This window comes from Somniosus microcephalus, chromosome 22, assembly GCF_052327205.1.
Source record: "Somniosus microcephalus isolate GS21.2 chromosome 22, FLI_Smic_1.0, whole genome shotgun sequence".
NCBI lineage: Eukaryota > Metazoa > Chordata > Chondrichthyes > Squaliformes > Somniosidae > Somniosus > Somniosus microcephalus.
The window spans coordinates 13,968,683-13,985,991 of record NC_141008.1 but is presented as its reverse complement, the minus strand read 5'-3'; the positions used below and the strand labels follow the sequence as shown (position 1 = coordinate 13,985,991).

At 47.2% G+C, this 17,309-nt stretch overlaps 1 protein-coding gene across 1 annotated transcript in view; it reads right to left on the bottom strand.

Moving 5' to 3' along the window:
- Positions 1–17,309, bottom strand: part of LOC147102048 (protein spinster homolog 1-like) — an 82,025-nt gene that overhangs the window by 54,337 nt on the left and 10,379 nt on the right. The gene's annotated exons all lie outside the window — the stretch shown is intronic.

The window sequence follows — 17,309 nt, the reverse complement described above, 5'->3', positions numbered from 1 at the left end:
TGAGTGAGAAGTGACCATTTAATGATCGGGCTGCTGATTGAAGACTGCTCATCAAAAAAATCCCTGTTTACAAACACAGGAACTATCAGCAATGATCAAAGAGGCTGGTGGTTTGGAATGGAATGCAAGTCTGGCAAATCTTACGGAGTTGAAGTAAGTAAGTATTTTGAAAGAAACAGAGAAACACTTAGAACGCCTTTACTGCGATGACTGCACTTCTATCAAAATGGTTCCCCTGACCCGACTCAGATTTTCCCACAGTGCAATGCAACGCCAATTACTCTTTTTAAAGTAGTTTCCTCGCCTGAGTTCTGGTTCTGACCTGTAGAACTGCAGCCCCTCTTGCTCGGTGAGACCTTGTACGGACATTGGTTTATTTGCACGTGAATTAGCGGTCTCTCGCCAGTCAGCAGGTGCAAAAGAACGTGGCTGCCCAAATCCAAGAGGTCAAAGTTGGTTTCCATGGACTCACAAACATTCGACCAATGGTGGATGGGTAAAGACCCTCTGGCCCATCGAGCCTGTCCCACACAATTGTGATGCCTTGTGCATCACGATATATACACTCCCCACCCCACCCGAAGCCATGTGATCTCCTGGGAGAGGTGAAAAAACAGATTACAAACCCGAGCTAATTTGGGCAACAGCAAAAAAAAATCTGGAAAATAGCAGAGGGGTCAAAAACCAGGGGGCACAGATTTAAAGTAACTGGGGGAAGGTTTAGAGGGGATTTGAGGGGAAATGTCTTCACCCAGAGGGTTGTGGGGGTCTGGAACTCACTGCCTGAAAGGGTGGTAGAGGCAGGAACCCTAACCACATTTAAAAAGTACTTGGATGTGCACTTGAGATGCTCTAACCTGCAGGGCTACGGACCAAGAGCTGGGAAGTGGGATTAGGCTGGATAGCTCTTTGTTGGCCGGCGCGGACACGATGGGTCGAAATGACCTCCTTCCGTGCTGTAACTTTCTATGATCTCTCCGAGTCCCTCAGGCGATCAAAACTAGTCTAGGAGATCACTCTGACCCTGATCATGCAATGCAGTCCTTATATTTTGTACACGTGATTTCCACCCTGTTAAGTCCGTGAATGATTTAGACACGGACCAGCAGGAGTGAAAACAAACTGATCTGTACTGGTGGAAGTCCATAACGAAACTAAACAACAGAGGCTCTCTAGCGCCTTTAATACAGGGGTGGTCACTGCCGGTACTGCAGTCTGAGACCAGTTATTCTCTTAAAGGTACATACACAACAATTCCTCCCCTTTTAGATAAACAGTACATAACATTCATTTAACAACTAAATAATAACTAATTACAATTACAATTACTGTTACTAGATACAGTGGTTAAGTTTAAGCAATTATAAGTTCAGTCTTTGAGGAGGCTTCCTGATTCTGTCTGGATAACGCCTCTTTGGGGTAACAGGTTCTTCTGGCAATGTTGAGTCGGAATCAATGTCGTTGTTTGGTTCCTCTGCTTCCAATATTACCGGTTCTGCGGTAGCTGCAATTGGAACGTCGATTTCATTACCAGGTGTATCAGATCGTGGTGTGGAGTTGACGTTTTCCAGTGACTCTAGAATCTGGTCAGCATGGCGTCTTACAATGCTCTCCCCAACGTCCACGGTATACGAGAGGTCCTTGTCGTGTACAAATCGTTCCTGGCTGCCATTTCTCGGTGCGGTAGTCCCGGGCCAAAACTGGTCGACCTATCTTAAAACTCCTGGTCGGCCTTTCATTCATATTCTGAAACTGCCTGTTCTCCACATCTCTTCGGACGTTTGGCTTAACCAAATCCAAGCGGCATCGTAGTCTTCGATTGAAGAACATCATGGCTGGAGTTTGGTTGGTAACCGCATGTGTCGCATTCCGGTAGGCAAACAAGAAGTTGTCCACCTTGTGTTGTAGGGGTATATCTTCATTACACATTGCCTTGATAGCCTTCTTGAATGTTTGGACAAACCTCTCGGCCAATCCATTAGTGGCTGGATGATATGGGGCAGATGTGTAATGCTTAACACCATTGTTCTTTAAGAACCTCCGGAACTCTTCAGACACAAACTGTGGTCCATTGTCAGAGCAAATCTGTTCAGGCAGCCCATTCCTGGCGAATATGGTTCGTAAAACTGTGATAGTTTTTTCCGTGGTGGTTGAGGACATTTTTATTACCTCTGGCCACTTTGAATGTGCATCCACCGCAATTAAAAACATCGAGTCCATGAAGGGACCAGCAAAATCAACGTGCACCCTTTGCCATGGAGATGAGGGCCACTCCCATGGATGCAGAGGAGCTTGTGGTGGGGCGTTTTGGACCTTCTGGCATCCTGCACAGCTCTTGGTCATCTCTTCGATTTCTCTATCGATTCCCGGCCACCACACAAACGCTCTGGCTAAGCTCTTCATTTTTACCCCACCCAGATGACCCTCATGAAGCTCATTGAGCACTCTATCCGTCAACTTAGATGGAATTACTACTCTGGATCCACACATCAAGGTTCCTCTGCATACTGACAGCTGTTCTCTTCTCGGCGAGAATGCTGGCAGCAGTGGTTCGCCATGTGCTGGCCATCCCTTCACCGTTAAATCATAGACCCGTGATAGTGTCGGGTCATTCCGTGTTTCCTTTTCTATGTTTGCATTCGTCACAGGGAGACATTCGACTATGGTCGAGTGGAATAACTCCATTGGATCCACTGCAAGGTCTTCTTCTTCCACCGGTCGGCAACGGTAGACGTGACAATCCATCAGCATTTCCATGCTGTTTAGTTCCTTTGTACTCGATGTCATATTGGTGTGCCCCTAGGAAAAGGGACCATCTCTGCAGCCGTTGTGCTGTCATTATCGGTACGCCCTTCTGAGGGTTGAAAATGGAGACAAGAGGTTGATGATCGGTTAGTAGAGTAAATTTTTGACCGTGCAGATAGTGATTGAACTTCTTCACCCCCCACACTAGGCTGAGGGCCTCTCTGTCAATCTGGGCGTAGTTACGCTCGGCAGAAGTTAACGAGCGTGACGCAAAAGCTATCGGCCTCTCCAAACCATCAAGGAATTTATGTGACAGTAACGCCCCAATGCCGTAGGGAGACGCATCACACGCCAGCCTGATTGGCAGTGCTGGGTTGTAGTGAGCCAATACTTCCTTCGAAGTGATTAAGTCCTTACTCTTCTGAAAAGCACGTTTACAATCATCGCTCCATTTCCATGCTACCCCCATTCGTAGCAGGGCATTCAGTGGGTGCAGAATTGTCGACAAATTCGGCAAAAACTTATGATAGTAATTCACCAACCCGAGGAATGACCTCAGTTGCGACACATTTTCAGGCGCTGGGGCCTTAACAACCGCTTCAATTTTGTCAGGGGACTTCTGTAACCCCTCTTCATCAGTCACGTGGCCACAATACGATATCTGTTTCTTAAAAAATTCGCACTTGGGGCGGTTGGCTCGCAGCCCATGTTCCCGTAGTCTAGTGAGCACCTGTTCTAGGTTGTTAAGGTGTTCACTGTCACTTCACCTGTCACAAGGATGTCGTCCAAGTAACACTGAGTCCCCGGAATCCCTTGCAGGACTTGTTCCATCGCTCTTTGCCATATCGCCGGAGCCGATGCTACTCTGAATACCAATCGATGATACTGGTAAAGACCTTTGTGAGTGTTTATCGTGAGAAAATTCCTAGAGGACTCTTCAACCTCCATCTGCAAATATGCTTGTGCTAGGTCAATTTTTGTAAAACGCTTCCCTCCAGACAGTGAGGCGAAGATGTCTTCTATCCTTGGAAGAGGATATTGTACTGTGTGAAGGACAGGGTTCACCGTCACCTTGAAATCCCCACAGGCGCGAATCTTCCTTGGCTCTCCGGACTTATTGCTTAACGTTTTCTTCATGACAGGAACGATGGGTGTCGCCCACTCGCTCCAGTCGACCTTAGACAACACGCCCGCCTTCTCCAGATTCTCCAGCTCTGCCTCGACGGCTGGGCGAATTGCATATGGTACCGGTCTTGCTTTGAAAAACTTGGGAACTGCATTCTCTTCTATATTTAATGAGGCGGTTACGCCTTTAAGCGTGCCCAGTTCTTGTTGAAATACCTCTTTGGCGTTAGCTAAGATTGTTGACAATCGTCCAGGAGTGACGTCTTCATCTTTTTTACCGTCCACTGTCATTGCATGAATGGAATGCCAATCTAAGTTTATCTTCCTGATCCATTCCCGTCCCAATAACGGTGGTCCACCATTTGGCAGTATGTAGAGATACAATTTCCGTATTTTCTTGCCATTGTATTCGACAGGCACCCTTATTTTTCCTCTGGGGTATACTTTTTGCCCCGTATACGTCGTCAAGACGATGGGTGTCTCTCTCAAGGGTATGTGTGAAAATAGCCGCTCGTAGTCTCGTCGATTCATGACGGTTAGCGCTGATCCTGTATCCAATTCCATTTTAACTTGGGACCCTGCTATCGTGAGGGTGACCCAAATGGTTCGGTGATCCTCTTTTTGTAAGAATTCGCAATAATTTACAGTTCTGAAGATTCATGTTTTTTTGATTAAAGTATCCCTGGGCAATGTGCTTTTTAAATTTCCAGGGATAAAATGGCTGTCACACCACATGGCCGAATGACAAAAGAGGTTTGGAATGCAGCTTTCTGTGTCTGGAAGTAAGGTTCAATGAAGACAAAGGACATTGCTTTGTTTATAAAGCAATTGAATGCTATTAGCATTTGTTTGTACATCGAGTGGATACACCTAAACTGCAGAAGAGACTCTTTGTATCTTGAATGGGTTTCCAATCACCCAGTACTGGACTATAGAGCAGGGTATCTCCCTTTTGTTTTCAGCACAAGGAGCTCTGAAAATCACATTAACTCAATCTAACCACTTTGAGTTAGCCTATCACAGGGGAATTTTGCACACAGCCTGCAAGGCAGGACGGGAGGGGCTCACCAGATATATAAAGATAGATGCTGAAGCTATCTGGCCTCTTGACTTCCTGGGACATAGGTGAGCTCTCTCTCTCTCTCTCTTCGCTGGACCATGTGAGCAGAGATTTTCTGACTCTCAACAAGGCAACCTAGCAGGAGTTAAGGGGGGGATGGTGATTTAAGGGAATTGCTAAGATTGTTTAAATAACATTGTAGCCATTGTGTCCCTCGTTTTTGCCGTGTGTACCCCCTTGTTATATAGTTTTACAATTTTACTGTGTTCGTGTGGGATAGTTTGATATTGTGATTGTAGTTTCTTTTAGTTAATAAAGCTTGATTTTTTTCTCTCATCCAAACCACGTGTTCCGTTTTAATATCATTAATTATAAGTTCCTCCACTCAGAACTAAAGGAGGGGCAGCGATTCGAAACTGCTGTTTGTAAATTGGTTTAGAGTGCAGCAGCAAAAAGACTGCTGGCCAGGTAGATTACCTTAAACCAGTTTAAACGAAGCCCCCGGAATCCTTACAATGGCGAGCCAGGTAGGAGTGGAGGCAGTTTTTGATTTAAAACGTGGTCTGGATCTGGTGAAAGCATCAGCTCTTGTTTCTCTCGTTGTTTCCAGTATGTGGGTAGCCCTGCGTATGTTAGCAGCAGCGTGTAGACTGACCTATCGGGGTATAGGTGGCTGGGTTAGGAAGGTTGTGAAGAGAGAGCAGGAGGAAAGGTTTAGGGAAGCAAAGGCAGCTTATAAGCTGGCCTGTGCCCTAAGGTATGAGGAAGCAGATCATGGCCCCTGTAGTGCAGAGATAGAAAGCCTTAACATGGCTTTAAATGCATCAAAGGGGATGATTTGTCTGATCAGCCTGAAGGCAGGTCAGCTGGATTTTACTGGCAGCCCAAGTAGAACCATCCCACAGGCAACACCCAGAACGGTGCTGGATTGGGAATTAGAGATCCCAAGACAGCAGCCCACAGCTCCGGGTCTTGAGGAGCTCTGGCAGCGAGGAGGGGTGGACAATGGGGTGGTAGGAGACATAGGGAGGGAGCTGACACCAGGTTTTGGATCAGGAGAGAGAGATTTGTACCAGCAGGCTTCCAGATACATTATACAGTGCGGGCTATTTGGACATGGGGGAGAAGGTTCCCAGCCAGCTGGGGCTGTGACCCAAGCTCAGGGTCTGCCAGCCAAAGTTTCCCCCAAAGAGACACCCCTCAGAAGGTCTCAGCGGGTGCCCCAGCCTAAGAAAGCCTGGTCACCCACTTTACAGTGGAGTAGGACGGTTTCCCGACCCAGGGAGAAGCCAGAGAACAGAGGCCCCCACTCAACAGCCATAAGCTGCGGGGGACCAGAGACAGGAGGCAGACCAGCTTTGCTGCAGCCAGCAGCAATCTGCGACAGTGCCAGAGATTAGACGGGCCGTCCGGAGACGGGCGGCATTTGTATTATAACTATGTGTGTGTATAAAGCTTGATAAGGTGTTTAATGATTTTTATTTAACTAGTTTTAAGTAAGTTTAACATGTGTGCCGAATGTTTGTATTTTGGTCCGAGGTCAAGGGACCCGACCATGTCTCCACCTAAGGCAGCAGGTCAGTGAGACCTGGCTGCATGTCCTTTTAAGTTTTTGCAGGAGATTGGAAAATGAAGCAGCCATGTTCGCCCAGCCCGAGCTGGACATCGAATGAAGATACGGAATGTTGGGGATCACCTCGCCACTGGACGAATCCAGGAGACCCCGCAGCGATCTTCGGGAAAAACCGGACAGAGTCTGGAGGAACTTGCCTACTCCTCCTACGGGGAGGAGATGGCCCCAGCTGGGTGGGGCACGGCCCCCAACCCAGCACTATCCTGACCGAAGTTCACGTGCGGGAGACCTCGCTGTTGAGGAGTCACGATGGGGAAGCGCGGGCGCCTGGTCATAGGGACGCGTTCCCCGGGGGTGGGTGGTGATGGTCTGGGAATGATTGTATAGAGGAGGGGGAGACCCAAGAGTCGCGTGGGTGCGGTCGGGGGAGGGAGGAACTCACCCGGGGGCCCACGGGCAAAGAAGATAAGTTGTGGCTGGGAAGGATGAGTGGGTGGCCGGATCAGTGTGGGGCCAGGGAGTGCCGCCACACAGGCACCCATCATTTTCTGCAGCCAGTCGAGGGAAGACGGGAGGGGGAGGGACTAGGAGTCACGGTCCCATACTCCCCAGTCTCGGTCTGTGGAAGGTAATTTTAAACGTGAGGGGTACCCCGCCTCCACAAAAGGACAAGGGAACGGCTCGGGGCTGTCGGAGCAGGCTGGTCGCTAAATCCATTCTGCCTGTTTTAAAGTTTAAGCCGATCAAAGGGGGGTGGAAGGTACTTTTACTGCCCGAGTGGGAGGAGCAATACCCACTCGAATTTCGCGACCCATCATCGGCCCGTGATGATCGGGGTTCATAAGCATGTTGTTTAATGATTTTTTGTATTTTGTGTTGCAGCCCCAAGTTGAGCAGAGGCGTAGGACCCTCTCCGTGCTTGCGATAATTTTTGAGTACATTGTGTAACTAAGATTGCAACATTTTGTAATAACTTATGATGTAAAAAAAGTGATTGTAAATTTGGTTTACACTGTATAATTTTACAAGCGTGTAGGGGTATGAGACCCCTTAGTGAAAACTGAAGTACCTGTAAGATGCCTACCGTACCATGGTTTTTTTCTTGAATTTAAGGGGAATAGACGGGACGGGGATCAGTGGCAGATAGCTATTAGGTAAATACAGGGGATGGTTGTTTGTGGGGGGTCAGAAATTATTGCTCATTTCTTCAAGAGGATACTACAAGCAAGCTGGAAGTATCCAAGGGCGGACTGTAAGAATTCGCAATAATTTACAGTTCTGAAGATTCATGTTTTTTTGATTAAAGTATCCCTGGGCAATGTGCTTTTTAAATTTCCAGGGATAAAATGGCTGTCACACCACATGGCCGAATGACAAAAGAGGTTTGGAATGCAGCTTTCTGTGTCTGGAAGTAAGGTTCAATGAAGACAAAGGACATTGCTTTGTTTATAAAGCAATTGAATGCTATTAGCATTTGTTTGTACATCGAGTGGATACGCCTAAACTGCAGAAGAGACTCTTTGTATCTTGAATGGGTTTCCAATCACCCAGTACTGGACTATAGAGCAGGGTATCTCCCTTTTGTTTTCAGCACAAGGAGCTCTGAAAATCACATTAACTCAATCTAACCACTTTGAGTTAGCCTATCACAGGGGAATTTTGCACACAGCCTGCAAGGCAGGACGGGAGGGGCTCACCAGATATATAAAGATAGATGCTGAAGCTATCTGGCCTCTTGACTTCCTGGGACATAGGTGAGCTCTCTCTCTCTCTTCGCTGGACCATGTGAGCAGAGATTTTCTGACTCTCAACAAGGCAACCTAGCAGGAGTTAAGGGGGGGATGGTGATTTAAGGGAATTGCTAAGATTGTTTAAATAACATTGTAGCCATTGTGTCCCTCGTTTTTGCCGTGTGTACCCCCTTGTTATATAGTTTTACAATTTTACTGTGTTCGTGTGGGATAGTTTGATATTGTGATTGTAGTTTCTTTTAGTTAATAAAGCTTGATTTTTTTCTCTCATCCAAACCACGTGTTCCGTTTTAATATCATTAATTATAAGTTCCTCCACTCAGAACTAAAGGAGGAGTAGCGATTCGAAACCGCTGTTTGTAAATTGGTTTAGAGTGCAGCAGCAAAAAGACTGCTGGCCAGGTAGATTACCGTAAACCAGTTTAAACGAAGCCCCCGGAATCCTTACATTTTGCGATTACATTGTGAAGTTTGAGACAGCTTAATCTCCTGTTCTTGGATTCACTATCGCTCATCTGGTCTTCGGGACTACTGTCCGTCATCTTTTGTACTTTCTTGTACGGTTCCTTAGTAGCCTTTTTGTTGTCGCTGGTCTTCTTCCCAGACCTACAAACTCATGCAATGTGTCCAATCTTCCCGCATTGTCTGCATATTTTGTCTTTGGACCAGCAGTCCTTCTGGTCATGGTTAGTTCTGCCGCAGCGATAACATTTTGCAAATCCCCGTGTCATTTCGTGGGTGCCGTATTCCTGTGGTTTTTGTTGAATTTCTGCAGCTCCCCTGGCTGCTGCTTCATACGATACTGCCACGCTGAAAGCCTTATCTAGCGTCAGCTCTTTTTCTGCGAGTAACTTCTTCTGTGTTCCTTCACTCAGGAGTCCACAGACAAATTTGTCCCGTAGGGTATCTGCCAGTCCTGCTCCGAACTGGCAGTGCTTTGATAGCTTGCGTAGTTCCGTAAGATACTCAGCATTGCTCTCATCTTTGTGCTGAGTTCTCCTGTGGAATTTAAATCTTTCTGCTATCAACAGCGGTGCAGGGTTTAAGTGCTCCTGTAGAACAGCAACAATTTCGTTAAAACTCTTCGCCTTCGGTTTGGCTGGAGTAATCAGATCCCGCAATAGGCCGTACGTTCTAGCGCCCATTAAGTTTAGCAATATTGATGCCTTTTTCCCCTCCGCTATTTCATTTGCCTCGAAATATACCTCGACTCTTTCCACATACGTGGTCCAGTCCTCTAATGTATTATCAAAAGCAGTGATACAGCCAGTCTTCGGCATCTTGCAAATCTAAAATGGCGCCTCCCGCGCTTTGCCTTCTTCCCCGATTTAACAAAATGGTGCCTCCCGCGCTTTGTCTTCTTCCCCGCTGTTGTTAGCGCTGCTTTCCACGGTTTCTTGCATGTATTCTTTTTCTTTTAATATTTTCCTGTCGTGGAGCGGACCCTCTGGGACACTTCCCTCCCTCTTCTTAGGTCCGAACGCTGCCCGGCTTCGAAACACCGGCCGCGCCCTGTGTGCTCCAACCTCTCTCTCTCTCCTTGCTTCCCGACTCGCTGCCCGGCCCCGTTGAAAGGCCACCCGATCGAGCTTCAGCCCGCCGCAGCCCAGGAAGGATCAGAGCACTACCCGCCACCAGCCCGATTAGCTGGGAAACCACGGACCGAGGAATCCAGCCTGGCTCTGGAAAGTCGCTCCTGCAAAGCCTTGAACCCGATGATTGACGGTCGACGCCCGTTTCTCGAGTTTCAATGGACTCTATTTTTTTTTTTTTTCTTTCTTCTGGCTCCGACCTTCAACAACGTCGTCGGAGCTGCTGCTGAGTTGCAGGTAAGTTCGTTTCTTACTCGTCGCCAGTGTTAAGTCCGTGAATGATTTAGACACGGACCAGCAGGAGTGAAAACAAACTGATCTTTACTGGTGGAAGTCCATAACGAAACTAAACAACAGAGGCTCTCTAGCGCCTTTTATACAGGGGTGGTCACTGCCGGTACTGCAGTCTGAGACCAGTTATTCTCTTATACATACACAACACACCCCAGCAACTATAGCCATTGCTTAGCTACCAGTGGCTGAAATGTCAACAGAAAAACAATAATATTTGAAACATCTCTACTACATTTGAATATCCTTCCCTTCACCCTTGAAAAAGAAAAAAAATTAACCATCCGGATCCAGGCAGCAAATAAAACAGCTGAGAAATGGTAACATGGGAGAATGAGCTGGCTGCAAGGCGATGAGATTAGTTGGGGTACTGACAGTCGCGTTCTTGAATGGGTGGGGTTGGCAAGAGGAAGCCATGACACAATTTACTGTCCATGTCTCAAACTTGGTTTAACCCAAACAAAAGGATTGAAGTGGGTTTGGGCCAATTTGGAAGTCGGTCATTGTATTCCGTCGAGTATAGAAGATTAAAGGGTGATCTAATTGTGGCGTTTAAGATGATTAGAGGATTTGATAGGGTAGAGAGAGAAATTATTTCCTCTGGTAGGAGAGTCCAGAACAAGGGAGCAGCGGCAGCAGCGGGAGCGGCGGACCTGCGAGGGGGCAGCGGCAGCGGCGGACCTGCGAGGGAGCAGCGGCAGCAGCGGCGGACCTGCGAGGGAGCAGCGGCAGCAGCAGGAGCGGCGGACCTGCGAGGGAGCAGCGGGAGCGGCGGACCGGCGAGGGAACAGCGGCAGCAGCGGGAGCGGCGGACCAGCGAGGGAACAGCGGCAGCAGCGGGAGCGGCGGACCGGCGAGGGAACAGCGGCTGTGGGAGAAAATAAAGGTCGGTGGTTTTCAGGCCCAGTCGAGCAGCGGCAGAATTCGAGGGTGACGTCACAGTACAGAAAGTGACGCCGGCGCAGGGGAAGAAGCTGATTGGTGAGTAGTGGGTGAGTGCTTTTTTTCTTCAATTTTAAGTTTATTTCTTTTAAGGTAGTCCATAGTTAAGTTAGTTTGGGAGAGCGAGAATCCGAGAGTTTAAATTTGAGGTAAGAGTTTTTTAATTAAAAGTATGGCAGGGGACCTCAGTCCCATGCATTGCACGGCCTGCAGCATGTGGGAATTCCTAGACGCTTCTTGCAGTCAGGATGACCACATGTGCAGTAAGTACCAACGGTTTGGCCAAATTGAGATCCGGTTTTCGGAGCTTGAGCATCAGCTGGAGGCACTGCGGTGTATCCGCGACGCTGAGAGTTACGTGGATAGCGCGTTTTTAGACGTGGTCACCCCGCAGCTTAAGAAAGTGCAGTCAAAGAGGGAATAGGAGACCACCAGTCAGAAGGGGGGCAGGCAGGTAGTCAGGAAAGGCCCAGAGTGCATCTCTTTCAACATCTGTCTTTCTGTGTTGGAAAACGGTGAAAGTGACAGTTTTGCAGCCGCAGATGTGATTCCAGGATGGTATGTTGCCTCCCTCAGGGTCAAGGATGTCACTGAACGGCTGCAGGGCATTCTGAAGGGGGAGGGCGAACAGTCAGAGGTCGTGTTTCACATTGGTATGAACGACATAGGTAGAAAGAGGGATGAGGTCCTGCAACAAGAATTTAGGGAGCTAGGTAGTGTAGTGTATGTGCCTTTAAGAGCCCCATGTGTACTGTAATGCCGGTAATGGCCACTCGGGCTATATAAGCCTGTATATTGTGCTGTATCAGTTAGTTCCCCTCCAGACTTTGTTTAGTAAACACCTATGAAACCAACTCCTGTCTTCAGTGTCTCTATCAACACACAGACACAACAGTGGTGACGAATTGGAAACGGACTTACCTGCAATTCGGCAGCACCTCAAGGACATCGATTCCTCTGGCGTCCAAAGTTGAAGAAAAATCAAGAAAAAGAAAAAGCTGTGGTTTCACCAGCTAGCCAAGCTGGTGGCAGGTACTGCAATAATCCTTCCTGGGCATCGGGCTGGGGCTCCAGTGGCTGGCTCTACAGCTGGGCCAAGCAGCGAAAGCGGAGGCAAGCAGTAACAGATGGGGAGGGAGCACTCGGGAGATGGCCGGCGCTGCAAGCAGGTCGGCGTTCAGACATAGAGAGTCCGGCGGGAACAAGTCTCCAACTGTAAATAAATAAATAAAAAGAACGGAAACCGCGGTGTCATCGGCAGCAGCGGCGGGGAAAGAGCGGGAAGCGCCATTTTATTTCTAGGATGCCTAAGTCTGGCAATATTGATGCTTTTGATAACGAGATAGAGGATTGGACCATATATGTGGAAAGAGTGGAGGTATATTGCACCGCAAATGGAATAGAAGATGAAAAAAAAGCTTCAGTACTGCTAAATCTAATGGGCGCAAAGACATACGGGCTGTTACGAAATTTAATCACTCCAGCCAAACCAAAGGACAAGAATTTTAAAGAAATTGTTGATACCCTACAGGACCACTTAAACCCAACACCGCTGCTGATAGCGGAACGATTCAAATTCTTCAAGAGAAATCAACACAAGAATGAAAGTAACGCTAATTACCTCACCGAATTAAGAAAGCTATCAAAACACTGCCAATTCGGGGCAGGACTAGCAGATTATCTTCGAGACAAATTCGTCTGCGGTCTCTTAAGTGAAGGAACACAGAAAAGGCTACTTTCTGAAAAAGATTTAACACTGGACAAGGCTTTCAGTATGGCTGTATCATACGAAGCAGCCACAAGAGGAGCTGCAGAGATACAACAAAAGACGCAGGACTTCGGCACCCATGAAATGACACAGGGTTTCGAGAGATGTTATCGCTGCGGCAGATCCACCCATGACCAGAGGTACTGCTGGTTCAAGGACAAAGCATGCAGGCAATGCGGAAAGATTGGACACATTGCACGGGTATGCCGATCTGGACAAAAAAATCCACAGACAGGAAAAAAAAAAATCAATAAAGAAAAGTACAGAAAGGTACAAATGATGACGGACAGTAGCTCCGAAGACCAGAAGAGCGATAGCGACTCCGAAAACAAGAGACTAAGCTGTCTCAAATTACATAATGTAATTGCCAAAGATGATTACCAGACCATTTGGGTTACCCTCACGATAGCAGGGTCCCCAGTTAAAATGGAGCTAGATACAGGATCAGCTCTGACCATCATAAATCGACGGGATTACGAGCGGCTATTTCCGCATATACCTTTAAAAGACACATCCATTATCTTGAAAACATATATGGGGCAGAAAGTATACCCCAAAGGAAAAAGAAGGGTGCCTGTTGTATACAACGGCAAGGAAATACAAAAGTTGTATTTATACATTCTACAAGATGGTGGTCCACCGCTGTTGGGACGTGAATGGATCAGGAAAATACGTTTAGACTGGCACTCCATTCAGGCACTGACGGTGACCAGTAAGAAAAAAAACGATGATGACGTCATACCTGAACGATTAAAAGACATCTTGGCCAACGCCAAAGAAGTGTTTCAAGAGAAACTAGGAACCTTGAAAGGCATCACCGCCTCAATAAAAGTGGAAGATGCAGCAATTCCCAAGTTTTTTAAGGCAAGACCGGTGCCATACGCAATTCGTCCAGCAGTCGAGGCAGAGCTGGAGAATTTGGAAAAGGCAGGCGTATTATCGAAAATAGATTGGAGCGAGTGGGCAACACCTATCGTTCCAGTCATGAAGAAAGCATTGAATAATGATAAATCTGAAGAACAGAGAAAAATTTGCATCTGTGGAGACTTCAAGGTGACTGTATACCCGGTCCTTCACACGGTACAGTATCCTCTTCCGAGGATAGAAGATATTTTCGCCTCACTATCCGGAGGGAAACGTTTCACCAAAATTGACTTGGCACAGGCATATCTACAGATGGAGGTTGAAGAGGCCTCTAAAATATATCTCACGATAAATACACACAAAGGTCTGTACCAGTACAATCAACTGGTTTTCGGAGTAACATCCGCTCCAGCTATCTGGCAAAGAGCTATGGAGCAAGTCCTCCAAGGGATTCCGGGGACTCAATGCTACCTAGACGACATCCTTGTAACAGGAGAAAACGACAACGAGCACCTTGCCAATTTGGAGCAGGTGCTCACTAGGCTGAGAGAACGGGGCCTACGAGCAAATCGCCCCAAGTGCGAATTTTTCCAAAATCAAATATCATATTGTGGCCACATAATTAATAAGGAAGGGTTGCATAAGTCACCTGAAAAAATTGAAGCGGTCATAAAAGCCCCAGCACCTGAAAATGTTTCACAATTAAGGTCGTTCCTGGGATTAATAAATTACTATCATAAATTTTTACCGAACTTATCAACTCTTCTACACCCTCTTAATGAACTGCTACAAACAGGAGTAATTTGGAAATGGAGCGAAGACTGTAAACGTGCCTTCCATAAATGCAAAGACTTAATCACGTCCAAAGAAGTTTTGGCTCATTACAACCCATCACTGCCAATCAGACTGGCGTGCGATGCATGCCCTTATGGCGTAGGAGCAGTATTATCGCATAGATTCCCTGATGGCTCGGAACGGCCGATAGCTTTTGCGTCACGCTCATTGAACTCAGCTGAGCGTAACTATGCCCAAATCGACAGGGAAGCACTCAGCCTGGTATGGGGAGTGAAGAAATTCAACCATTACCTACACGGACAAAAATTTACCTTGTTGACTGACCATCAACCCCTCATCTCCATATTCAACCCTAAAAAGGGTGTTCCCATTATGACAGCGCAAAGGCTACAGAGGTGGTCCCTTTTTCTAGGGGCACACCAATACAACATAGAATACAAAGGATCAAAACAGCATGGGAATGCTGACGGGTTATCGCGCCTACCGTTGCCAACGGTAGAAGAAGCACCTACCGTAGACCCAGTGGAGATTTTCCACTCTACCATAGTCGAATGTCTACCAGTAACAAATTCTGCCATTGAAAGGGAAACTAGAAATGACCCGACTCTCTCACGAGTCTACGATTTAACAGTGAAGGGATGGCCAGCACATGGCGAACCACTGTTGCCAGCATTCTCGCAAAGAAGAGAACAGCTGTCAGTGTGCCGAGGAATCTTGATGTGTGGATCCAGAGTGGTGATTCCACCCAAACTCCAGGATAAAGTTCTAAAGGAGCTTCACGAGGGGCATCTGGGTGGAGTGAAAATGAAGAACCTAGCCAGGGTGTTTGTATGGTGGCCAGGTATCAATGGAGACATCGAAGAAATGACCAAGAGCTGCCTAAGATGCCAGAAGGTCCAAAACGCTCCACCCCAAGCCCCTCTACATCCATGGGAGTGGCCCTCATCTCCCTGGCAAAGGGTACACATCGACTTTGCTGGTCCATTTATGGACTCAATGTTCTTAATCGCAGTTGATGCACACTCCAAGTGGCCAGAGGTAATAAAGATGTCCTCCACCACCACGGGAAAAAACCATCACAGTATTAAGGACCATATTTGCCAGGAATGGGCTGCCGGAACAGATCCGTCTGATAATGGACCGCAGGAAGTTCTTAAAAAACAATGGGGTTAAGCACTACACGTCCGCCCCATACCATCCCGCCACCAATGGATTGGCTGAAAGGTTTGTCCAGACCTTCAAGAAGGCCATAAAGGCCATGGGTAATGAAGACATAAAACTTCAGCACAAGGTGGATAACTTGTTGTTCGCATACAGGAATGCAACACATATGGTTTCAAACCAAACTCCCGCCATGATGTTCTTCAATAGAAGCCTAAGATGCCGGCTGGATTTGATCAAGCCCAACATCAGAAGGGACGTGGAGAACCGGCAATTTCATGGCATGAATGAAAGGCCAACTAGAACCTTCCAGATAGGTCAACAAGTTTTGGCCCGGGACTACCGTACCAAGAAATGGCAGCCTGGAACTATCTGCACACGACTAGGACCGCTGATGTATACCGTGGACATCGGAGAAAGCATAATAAGGCACCATGCTGACCAAATCATAGAGTCATCTGAAAAGGGACAACCTACATCACAACTCTATACGCCTAACGATGAAGTAGAGATACCCATATCTACCTCCGATCCGGTGATACTGGAACCCGATGAACCCGACACTGGCATTCAAGCCGAATCAGCCTTGCCAAAAGAACCTACTACACCACCAGAAACTACTACACCACCGAGGCGTTATCCGGACCGAGTCAGGAAGCCTCCAGGGAGACTGACTTATAATTAATTAAATGCAGCAATGTGTAGATTATTTTTCTTGTAACATGTAATTAATAATTACTTAAAATATTATGTACTGGTTGGCTAAAAGGGGAGGAATTGTAGTGTATGTGCCTTTAAGAGCCCCATGTGTACTGTAATGCCGGTAATGGCCACTCAGGCTATATAAGCCTGTATATTGTGTTGTATCAGTTAGTTCCCCTCCAGACTTTGTTTAGTAAACACCTATGAAACCAACTCCTGTCTTCAGTGTCTCTATCAACACACAGACACAACAGGTAGCAGATTAAAAAGCAGGACCTCAAAGGTTGTAATCTCTGGATTACTCCCGGTACCACGTGCTAGTGAGTATAGGAATAGGAGGATAGAGCAGATGAATGCGTGGCTAAAGATTTGGTGCAGGAGGGAGGGCTTTAGTTTCCTGGATCACTGGGTCTGTTTCTGGGGAAGGTGGGACCTGTACGTCGGACGGGTTGCACCTGAACCGGAACGGGAGCAACGTCCTTGCGGGGAGGTTTGCTAATGCTGTTGGGGGGGGTTTAAACTAACTTGGCAGGGGGATGGGATACGGAGTGGAGTTATAGTAGGGGGTGATGCACAGCCAAATATAGAGGAAAAAACAAGTCAGTCTGAAAGGCAGAGCAAATATGTAACAGCAGAAGGGAGTATGGCAAGGCTGGATGGCATTTATTTTAATGCAAGGGGTCTTACGAGTAAGGCAGATGAATTGAAGGTGTTGATGAACACATGGGAGTATGATATTGTTGCTATCACAGACACATGGTTGAGGGAGGGGCAGGACTGGCAGCTCAATATTCCAGGGTATAGAATCTTCAGGCGAGACAGAGTGGAGTGTAAAAGAGGAGGGGGTGTCGCAATATTAATCAAGGAGTCAATTACTGCTGTAAGGAGGGATGATATCTTAGCAGGTTCCTCTAATGAGGCCATATGGGTAGAGCTTAAA